The sequence below is a fragment of the Bos grunniens genome, chromosome 4, assembly GCF_055505025.1.
Source record: "Bos grunniens cultivar Pamir isolate PY7600 chromosome 4, Bosgru_T2T1.0, whole genome shotgun sequence".
Classification (NCBI taxonomy): Eukaryota; Metazoa; Chordata; class Mammalia; order Artiodactyla; family Bovidae; genus Bos; species Bos grunniens.
Window position 1 is genome coordinate 119,029,581 of NC_141168.1, and position 11,573 is coordinate 119,041,153.

An 11,573-nucleotide genomic window follows, 5' to 3' on the forward strand; every position below is an offset into this window, starting at 1 on the left:
TGTTGAACATTAATCAACAAAAATACATTTATTCTAAAATTTTTTTAGAATAAATGCATTAGTTTTTAATGCTTTAGCCATATTTTCAATATATTCATCCCTGCAGAAGTCAATTTTAGTTTCTTCAGGAAAAATCGTTATGCAGATTCACAGTTTGTTGCTTTAGTAATATTTAAGATAATTCCTAAATACTTCAAGTCAACTGAATGTGTGTGTCTGTAGATCCAATTCATTAATATTTTCCTTCCTTGAACTAAACTAACATCTGTGGTTATAAATAACAAGGTGACGACCTTCCTCAGGGCCATTCTGTTTACGCCAATAAAATTCATAATTTCCCCCACATTTCTAATTTCCCTTGTCTCTTTTGCATTATCAACTCTTTTGGTGTTGTTTGTACTAACTTTTAATTTATAACTCATGAATTTAATTAGAGCAACAGATTATTCTTTGAGATCAAGAAGATACTGCTTTGGCCTCATTCCAGCATTATTGTTATAGACTCCCCCACCTCAAAACAAAACTGCACCCAACTGTTTTGTTTTCCAAAGCTAATAGTCAAGTCATTAAGAAATATTGTATTTGGATTGTTCCTTTAATAAGCATCTTATTAATTTATTAGGTTTTTGAAGTGTGTATATTTTAAGGAAACTTGTAAAATATTTTATGATTGTATTATTCTAAGAATGCTAAGTCACTTCAGGTGTGTCTAACTCTGTGGGACCCCATAGATGGCAGCCCACCAGGCTCCTCTGTCCATGGGATTCTCCAGGCAAGACTACTGGAGTGGGTTGCCATTTCCTTCTCCATTTTCCCGCATGGTAGAGGCTAATTGATGAAAAATGATGAAATAATATCTATGATGATGAAACAGAAAAATGTTTTGAGATGCAAGAAAAGTAAGATCACTGAAATTCTAAAATGTACTTTAGATTTAGGAAAGGGTCCAGTGGGCCAATACAGGTAATGCTAGGACAAAATAACTTTTCTTCTCTTTTAAAGCAAGTTCTCTCTGCTCCTTGGAAGATCTCTTGTTTTTTTTTTTTCAGGTGTTTCTACAAAATAAGGCATTCTTTTCACAGTTTCTCTTAACTCTTGTTTCAAGGCAAGCACATAATTTTCACTCTCTCCTGTTTTTAGTGGCACTGGTTAATAGTCTGTATCAGGAAATAGTGGGGGTGGTTTCAATACGACATCAGGTAACTTTTCACCTCTGCTAAATCCAGCTGCTTCAGTGTTAAAGGTATAAGCAGCACGTCCTCTTCCTTTATTCCCAGCCACTGGAACTGCTGGCTAAGTCCGAGGCTCAGGGAAAGAGTGCAGCTGAAGTGCCGGCCGGCAACCAAGGGGTGCAGACCGAAGGTTCTGGTGCTCCAAGGTCGACTGGTTCCACTTCTGGAGAAGGTGCGCTCCTTCTAGAGTATTCTATAATATTCCTTCTAAAGTATTCTAAGAATACTTTAGTGCTATAATTAGAAATGTGCTAACTTCTGTAATGGAGAAGGCAATGGCACCCCACTCCAGTACTCTTGCCTAGAAAATCCCATGGACGGAGGAGCCTGGTGGGCTGCAGTCCATGGGGTAGCTAAGAGTCGGGCACAACTGAGCGACTTCACTTTCACTTTTCATTTTAATGCATTGGAGAAGTAAATGGCAACCCACTCCAGGGTTCTTGTCTGGAGAATCACAGGGACGGCGGAGCCTGGTGGGCTGCCGTCTATGGGGTCGCACAGAGTCGGACACGACTGAAGCGACTTAGCAGCAGCAGCAGCAGCAACTTCTGTAAGTGATAGCAAAGACACATTAGAATAGTTCATGAATCATATTCAGGCTAACCTTAGCATAGGAGGAATTCAGAATTTTTTATAATGTCATTGAAAATAGGATCTTACTTTCAATAATGGCAAGTGTTGTTTAAATATATGTTTTAATCTATGTATTTGAGAGATACTCATTCTTCTGAATTTGAATCCCCAAAAAAGTCATAAAAATAATTCATCTTAAGTTTTTATGGTTTGGTTGAAAAGAACTGTAGAGACACTAACAAAAGCTAGAAACACAAATTATAAGTAAAGATAATGACATTTAGGTAGGAAAAGAGGTAGAGATATGGAAAATAGTAATACACTCCAGTTGATCATAAGGCTCTTCCATGCTCACCCTGTCCAGCAATCCTTCACTCTCCTCATCCAGTGGATAATATTACACCCCAGTCAGACCAATTATGGAAGGATGGTGTCTACTCTAAGGCTGAGGGAGTTGTATTCACCACCTCCCCACAGGGACAGCACTGCCTTCTTGAAGAAGGACCATCTGTCTGATGCTTTTCTGCCTCCTCTTCTGCCCAGACTCTGAGACAAGTGACTTTCCTCAAGATCCTGCCCCTGATTGCCAGCTCCACTGCAAAGGTCACCCAGTGGAGAGCCGGGGTGGAATACAGGGGCTGAGCTCCATCACTGCAGTGCGTATCCTTTGTTCACTGTTAAGTCACTAAGTTGCGTCCACTCTTCGTGACTCCATAAACTGTAGCAAGTTAGGCTTCCCTGTCCTTCACCATTTCCCAGAGTTTGCTCAAACTCATGTCCATTAGTCCATTAATGCCATCCAACCATCTTATTCTCTGTCTCTCCCTTCTATTTTTGCCCTCAGTCTTTCCCAGCATCAGGGTCTTTTCCAGTAAGTTAGTTCTTTGCATCAGGTGGCCAAATTGGTGGAGCTTCAGCTTTAGCATCAGTCCTTTAGTGAATATTCAATGTTGATTTCCTTTAGGACTGACTGGTTTGATCTCTTTGCTGTCCAAGGAACTCTCAAGAGTCTTTTTCAGAACCACAGTTCAAAAGCATCAATTCTTTGGTGCTCAGCCTTGTTTATGGTCCAACTCTCACATCCATACATGCCTACTGGAAAACCATAGCTTTGACTATATAGACCTTTGTCAGCAAAGTCATTTTGCTGCTTTTTAATACACTGTCTAGGTTTGCCATAACTTTTCTTATAAGGAGCAAGTGTCTTTTAATTTTGTGGCTGTGGTCACTGTCCACAGTGATTTTGCAGTCCAAGAAAATGAAATCTGTCACTGTTTCTACTTTTTCCCCATCTATTTGCCATGAAGTGATGGGACCAGATGCCATAACCTTAGTTTTTTGAATGTCAAGTTTTAAGTCAGCTTTGTCACTCTCCTCTTTCCCTTTCATCAAGAGACTCTATTTCCTCTTCACTTTCTGCCACTGAAGTGTATCATCTGTATATCTGAGGTGATTGATATTTCTCCCAGCAATATTGATTCCAGCTTATGTGTCATCCAGCCCAATATTTAATATAATTTTCTCTGCATATAAGTTAAATAAGCAGGGGGATAACATACAGCCTTGATGTACTCCTTTCCGAATTTGGAACTGGTCTGTTGGTCCATGTCCAGTTCTAACTGTTACTTCTTGTACTTCATGCAGGTTTGTCATAAGGCAGGTAAGGTGGTTTGGTATTCCCATCTCTTCAAGAATATTTCACAGTTTGTTGTGACCCACACAGTCAGTGTATCCTTGCCCTGAACTATATCTTCTCTGAGCAAAATACCTTCTCTAATTCCCACAGGAGAATCTTGTGGGGGTTCTGGCCAGCCTTCTGCACTTCCATCTGTTACCCACTACCCCCTTTGTGGGCTCCCACCCCAGGAACAAAAGGTACCCTGCTTCCTCCTGCCTTCATGTTGGACACACTGCAGTTTCACTCCTGTGTTCATCCCAGATTCTCTGCTTTGACTATGTAAAACCATAAATGTACCACTTTAGATTTTTCATTCCTGAAATTATTGGATGTGCCATCCAGCTGTCCAACTTTGGAGAAATGACCTAAACACTGTGTAACCACTTCAGTTTTGCCTCAGGAGAATGGGAAAATTCATTCTTATCTCACAAGGTATTTGCCAGGTTTAAACTATTTAGTTACAGTATAGAACAGTGGCTGATCCTTAATGAGCATTCAGTTATTGGGTTATACCTTGCCACCACCAACATCATTGTCATCACCATCACTGTTATCCCTGCCTGAAATTTATGTCTACGAATCTCTGTATTCATCTGTTTGCCTAGGGTTATTTCTATGGGCTATTACTGATTAAGAGTATTTATCTGGTTCAATTCAATTTTAAAACAAGCAACATGTAAATGTGAAAGTATCAGAACAATTATGTTGGTGGAAAACAAAGATCATGGCATCTGGTCCCATCACTTCATGGGAAATAGATGGGTAAACAGTTGAAACAGTGTCAGACTTTATTTTTTTGGTTTCCAAAATCACTGTAGATGGTGATTGCAGCCATGAAATTAAAGGCACTTGCTCCTTGGAAGGAAAGTTATGACCAACCTAGATAGCATATTGAAAAGCAGAGACATTACTTTGCCAACAAAGGTCCGTCTAGTCAAGGCTATGGTTTTTCCAATGGTCATGTATAGATGTGAGTGTTGGACTGTGAAGAAAGCTGAGCACCAAAGAATTGATGCTTTTTTTTTTTTTTCTAATAAACTTAACACATAGTTTAATTCTAGGAAATCCATAACTTTAAAACCAGCATATTAATAGACTAATAATTACAAATGCTAAAACGTCATTTAATAAAATTCAACAAACATTTCTGAATAAATGGGGAAACTCCTAATAAAATAGGAATAGATGGATACTTCCTTTATATGGAAAAACACACACATACACATATCTCAAACCAAAACACCTCCCTCATGCTTGATAGTAAAACTTCATAAGTATCTTCATAAAAATGCAGCTGAATTTATTAGGTTAAGAGCAAAGAGATGAGGAATTCCCAAGGGATCCATGGGTCATGACACCAGGCTTCCAGTGCAGAGGGAAATAAGATCCTGTATGCAGCTTGGTGCAGCCAAAGCGAGAGGGACAGAAGTCCACCAGTCTTACCCTGGTTTACTTAGGAGCCACAGTTTCTGAGCGACATCTTTTCCTCACATGAGAAAGACAGTTCACTGAATGGCTACTAGAGTCTTTAGGGCTTAAAGGGCAACATGATCAAGTGTTTCCCAAAAAAGCAATTCAAAAGTTAAATAAGGGGAAAGTATCTTCAAGTTCTGTAATAAAGAACTGATTTATTTATTATTTGAAGAGTTCTTATGATCAATAAGAAAAAGATCAGAAACTCAATAGGAAAATATGCAAATATATAATGTGGATAATTCACACACACAAAAGAATTACAATTATTATACATACTCAACCATACTCTTAAATAAAAATGGAATGCCGTTATCACCTATCAGATTGGCAAAGATTCAGATTCAAAAGGTTTACAAATACAATATTGGCAGGTGAGTGTGTAAACCAGTGCATCCTCTTTGGAAAGCAATGTTACAATGACTATTAAAAGCACTTTAAGGTTAAATGTAATATTCTTAGACTTTGACCACTCTACCAAAAACATCCACCATTTCTGGCTCTAGCCCCTTCTTTTCTTCATAGCATACTACAATTTATAATTATTTGTCTGTAAACTATTTAAAGTCTGTCTCCCCGAGTTAGCATATAAAATTCTATGATGGCAGGTATCAAGCTTAATTTGCTTTTTGGTTTATCCCTAATATCTGCTATATTGCCTAGTACATGGAAAGCACTTGTATTAGTAAATACCTTCCCTTTGATCCAATAATTCCACTTCTAGGTGGCCCTTTTTAGATGACACATTCTTTTTCACCCAATAATTAATTCTATTTTTAGATGAGCATGCTACAGATGATAACCCTCATACATCCACAAAGATTTTCACTACAAGTATTGTATAATAGCAAAATACAGAAAACATCTTAAACATCAGATATAATATGGTTCATCCATAGATTGGAATACTATAGTCATTAAAAAGATATATTTATATGCATTGATATAAAACATCTCCAAGCCATGTAGATTCTTCTGTATAGTGTGGTATAAATGGAAATATACATACCTAACAAGAGGGCTTTCACCCAACTCTCTCTGGGAAAATCTCAAGCTAGTGTGATCCAATGTCAAGCTAGTGTGATCTAGGGTAAAAGTTCCTCTCTACATCAACTCTGCCCTGCCAGATTCTAGAGCCACATCCTTTCACTTTCAGCTCTGTGGGCTTTCCAGGGTCTTGTGGCTTGAAAAGGGGCTTATCCAAATTAGATAGTTTTAATTTGTACTGAAAGTCTAAGTTTGGTCAGATATCACTATATGACAATAAGATCTTATCATAGACCACAAGTGGAGCTTGCTCTAAATGTCTTTCCAGCACTGGTGCTAACCAGTGTCTCCAGGTTAACTCTCTTGTCCACATGGTCCTTCCTGATCTGATCTTTTCATGAGCTCTACCAACCATCTCTTTATACCTCCTCCTTTTGCTCTTTCTCTTCCTCGTCTAGCTGGCACCTAATCTGCTCATTGGAATACCCAAGCACTCTGGATCGTTATCTTTTTAATGTCTATTTTTATGGGTAAACCCCAGGACTCTTTCAATCAGGTCCTTGGCTTCTGATAGTCAAAGCCAAGTTTTTCAAAAAAATGTTGGCTTTCAGCACATGTACTATATATATATTTTTTAAAGTCATTCAGAACTGTAGTGGGCACCTGTTGGTTGCCTACCCCTGCCTTCCTAACATAACTCTAATATGGATACTTAGGTATCCATTCCTTACCCACATAGTCCATAAGGTGAGCAACTCGGCAGATCAGGAGTAAGTCATTCTATTTCCGGGGCAATGATATATCCGGAGGGGGTGGGGGGTGGGGGGGGGCGGCGTGGGCGGCAGTGGGGCATGTGACCTAAGCTAATCTAATTAGTCTGTATTTCCTGGTCCATTATGAAAAGAGAAGGAAAATTTTTGTCTTGGCATTCCAAATAAGATTACTGAGACTCAGCCTAATTAGAATTGATGCTTTTGAACTGTGGTGTTGGAGAAAACTCTTGAGAGTCCCTTGGACTGCAAGGAGATCCAACCAGTCCATCCTAAAGGAGATCAGCCCTGGATGTTCTTTGGAAGGAATGATGCTAAAGCTGAAACTCCAACACTTTGGCCACCTCATGCTAAGAGGTGACACATTGGAAAAGACTCTGATGCTGGGAAGGATTAGGGGCAGTAGGAAAAGGGGACAACAGAGGATGAGATGGCTGGATGGCATCACCGACTCGATGGACGTGAGTTTGAGCGAACTCCGGGAGTTGGTGATGGACAGGGAGGCCTGGCGTGCTGCAATTCATGGGGTCGCAAAGAGTCGGACACCACTGAGCGACTGAACTGAACTGACTGATACATGGCGAACTTCACCCAACAAATCAACTTGTATATTTTGTCATCAAATATGTTAAAGCAAAATGTTAAGAGCTTTTTGTATGAAAAGAAGCATTTTATTTTCGATATTTGCTACCAAAATATTCATTATTTATGTGTACTTAAAGGAAAAAAAATATTTGCATACTTTAAGCTACTAATTTGGCATATTTTTTAGATTCTTTTTCTCAACCTCGTGTTTTTTTTTTTTTTCTTTTTATAATTGAAGTATAGCTGGTTTACCATGTTTTGGGTGTATAGCAAAGTGATTCAGTTTATAATGTACATGTATATATATGTGTGTATATGTATGTGTCTATATATATACACATACATATTTTTTCGTTAATTGGCATATTTTCAAATTGTCTTTTAACACCAACTTGAAAATTGAATTCCGTTTTTATTCAATTTATTTATTTTAATTGGAGGATGACTACTTTACAATATTGTGATGTTTTTGTATCTTTAGTAATAATACTTTACAATTTTAAAATAACAATATTTTACAATATTCTTTTTTCTTGAATCAATAATTTATTCATATTGCTTTCCTTGCTGTTTGACTGAATAATGTACCACTGTCTAATGAGCCCATTATCCAAATACAAGAAAAGCCCAGAGTTTATTTTCAGTGCTTCTTTTAGCCTGTCTCTTACTATGATATGTGCAAGGAAATAGGAGAGAACTGACAGCAATTCAGGTGGAGTAGAACACCAGGTGGTCAGGGGCTGACTTTTTTAAATAGCTCTGTAATAGGAAAATGCAGGCCAGCACAGAGAAATAGGACCCATGATCACTGTCTTCACGCCAAAATGGAAAAATAAAATGTGAGAGATAGGGAAGATTGTCTTCAGAGACTCAAAACAGAGTAGAAGTTTTTAAGACTCTATTATTTGTGCTTCTGAAACTAAGAATTAGAAGCATTCAAAACTCTAAGCAGTGGGACACATAGTGAGTACCAAGGAACACATAGTGAGTACTAAGGAACACCACTGCCCAGTCGTTGGCCCGCAGGCACTAGATGGAGGTGTGGACATAATCTCCCACTATAATCTCCTCGGGGATGAAATGGCTGTGTGTGGCAAGAAGACAAGACAACAACTCAGGCTCAGAAATTGAAAAAAGGGATCAGTCTCCAAAAATAGGTTCAATTTATGGATCGTGTTTTCCAAGTAAGGCAGGGATTGTTGCAGAATTTTGAAAGGGACATGTATTAAGATAAATCAATAACAAAGCCCATATTGCTGGCTAGATTTCCTTGAAGACTGTTCCTATAGTATAGTGGCATTTGATACTAAGATGAGTCTCTCTCATGGGGACAGCAAGAAACTCCACAGGAATCCCATGATGCTGAATCTTGGGAACACTTGACTATTTGCAAATTCACAGATTTCTCTCAGTGATTTTTTGCTATTCTGTGTCTTTGCACAGTTTCTATAAATTCATCTTCAGATATCCTAGTAAGAGGTTTTGCATTCTGAAAAGAATGACCCTACTCTATCCTAGATGTTACTTCTTAAATTTTACATGATTTTCCCATTTAACAAAATAATCTTATTTAAAAATGTAACTGGTTCTCAATCTCACTTTTTATTTCCTAATTCAAATTTTTAAGGTTGCACTGAAAATGTTTTGGAAAGCTTTGGGATTTAGATAGACATTTCTGAAATACTAATAATATACTCATTTATTCATAAAATGAATAGCAGTTATACTCTAAGATAAACATAGAATTGTATCTTTCAATATATTACAGATTTATAACTGAGTGAGTCTTTAGTCTGATGTACTTTTCTTATGCTTTTAATTCTGATTATTTGATTTAGTCATATGTGTCCACTGTCCACTATCATGGGACACAGTCCTATGAACACTGTGCTCACAGTATTCATTCCCCCTGTGCTCACTGACATGTGCATGTGAAAATAAATGTACTCTAGTCCACGCTTTCCCTGTCAGCATCTCTTCCTAACAATGGCTAGGACTAAAGGAGAAAAATGGGGGAAAATGCACATTCTTACATTCTACAATGTTCTTGTCAAGGATAAGTTTGAACAAAAAATATATTTGGTTATTTGGATTCAAAATGTGTACAAATGTTACATATCCAAATGGTTTTATTTATCACACTATTTTCTTTGAAATACGAATAGCTTAGTGTATGATCAGGTTTGTATTTTAAAGTAGCATTTATTGAACAGCAATGCATTATCAGCAAAGACCATTTGAGGATAAGAAGTTAAATATGCTGAAATGTGGCCTTAACTTTTTTTTTTTTTAACAAAGATTCAGTGTTTTTTTATTTGAATGCTGATTCAATTTTAATTCTTATCCACAGTAATATTGAACATTAAACATAATTATCTCTCAAAAAAAAAAAAAAGTTAAATATGCACAAAGAAAATACCTATCAACTCAACTCTTCATCTTGATTATCAACTTGGTCTACAAAATGCCTACTTGTCCTTATGTATGTGTATACATATACGAGAAACTCAGTGTTCGTCTCGAGTGGGGATGAGTATCTCGGGAAACTTCTTGAGTTTCACAAAGAGTGTCAAGTACCCTTTCGAGTTTCAAGAGGGAACGTGGAATTTCTTTTGAAACGCTGCAGCGTAAAAGGGCCTCATCTCACATGGAGGGGAGAATTTTGTGGATTCTGTCAAGTTGTATATACATATGTATACACACACACATATACATACATATATGTGTATGTACATATGTGTATGTACATACATGTATGTATACACATATACACATATGTGTATATACATATATGTGTGTGGAGTCAGCCCATGGAGTCAAAAAGAGTTGGACATGACTGAGAGAGGCAGCAGGCAGCGTGGTACTTTTATTACTTTTACTGCACGTGATAATCCAATATTCACTTTGTTCTGTGCTATGCTAAGGTGCTTCAGTCATGTCCAACTCTTTCCAACTCAATGGACCTTAGCCCACCAGGCCCCTCTGTCCATGGGATTATCTGGGCAGGAATACTGGAATAGGTAGCCATGTTCTCCTCCAGGGGATCTTCCCGACCCAGGGATCTAACCCAAGACTTATGTCTCCTGCACTGGCAGGAGGATTCTTTACCACTAGCACCACCTGAAAAGCCCCAATATTCACTTTATCATTCACTGAGTAGCCTGATTTCCTTCCAAAGTCAATATTTATAGAACATAAACTGTCTTAGAATGAGGGTTTTTTTTTTTTTTTTTTAAGAATTTAAACTTCTAAAGAATGAGATCAAGATGTTAAGGACTAGAGTCTGCTGCTGCTGCTGCTAAGTTGCTTCAGTCATGTCCGACTCTGTGCAACCCCATAGATGGCAGCCCACCAGGCTCCACCGTCACTGGGATTCTCCAGGCAACAACACTGGAGTGGGTTGCCATTTCCTTCTCCAATGCATGAAAGTGAAAAGTGAAAGTGAAGTCGCTCAGTCGTGTCTGACTCTTCACGACCCCATGGACTGCAGCCTACCAGGCTCCTCTGTCCATGGGATTTGCCAGGCAAGAGTACTGGAGTGGGGTGCCATTGCCTTCTCCAGAGTCTACTAGGGACCTTAAAGGATGATGAGTCACTTATATAGCTTCTGTTTCACTCACATATAGGAAAATGTCAGTAAGAATATTTAAACCACTTTTATAGAAGCTACTATAATTTTTTTGAGAAATTTCATTAAATAGATATTTTACTAAGTTGCAGAATTTAACATGAGGATAAAACATTAGATAAGAGAATGTTTTCTCTAGAAAGTCACAAAGCTGAACTTACTTGGAATGAAATATTTATTCTTTTCCTGTAATCTTTGAAAACTGACAGGTTCAGAATTATACCATATTGCTACTGAGAGTTAGAATTAGATGAATTTATAAAATTCATAAGACTGGTGCTCGCTTCGGCAGCACATATACTAAAATTGGAACGATACAGAGAAGATTAGCATGGCCCCTGTGCAAGGATGACACGCAAATTCGTGAAGCGTTCCATATTTTTTAATACCCCACTTACACCTATGGATAGATCAACTAAACAGAAAATTAACAAGGAAACACAAACTTTAAATGATACAATAGACCAGTTAGACCTAATTGATATCTATAGGACATTTCATCCCCAAACAATGAATTTCACCTTTTTCTCAAGCGCACATGGAACCTTCTCCAGGATAGACCACATCCTGGGCCATAAAGCTAGCCTTGGTAAATTCAAAAAAACAGAAATCATTCCAAGCATTTTTTCTGACCACAATGCAGTAAG

The 11,573-nt window shown here is 37.9% G+C and overlaps 1 non-coding gene across 1 annotated transcript; it reads left to right on the forward strand.

Moving 5' to 3' along the window:
- Window positions 1–11,202: 11,202 nt before the first annotated feature.
- Window positions 11,203–11,309, forward strand: LOC147374732 (U6 spliceosomal RNA). The gene has a single exon (XR_015163310.1). It is a non-coding gene; the product is annotated as a U6 spliceosomal RNA (small nuclear RNA).
- The last annotated feature ends 264 nt before the right edge of the window (window positions 11,310–11,573 follow it).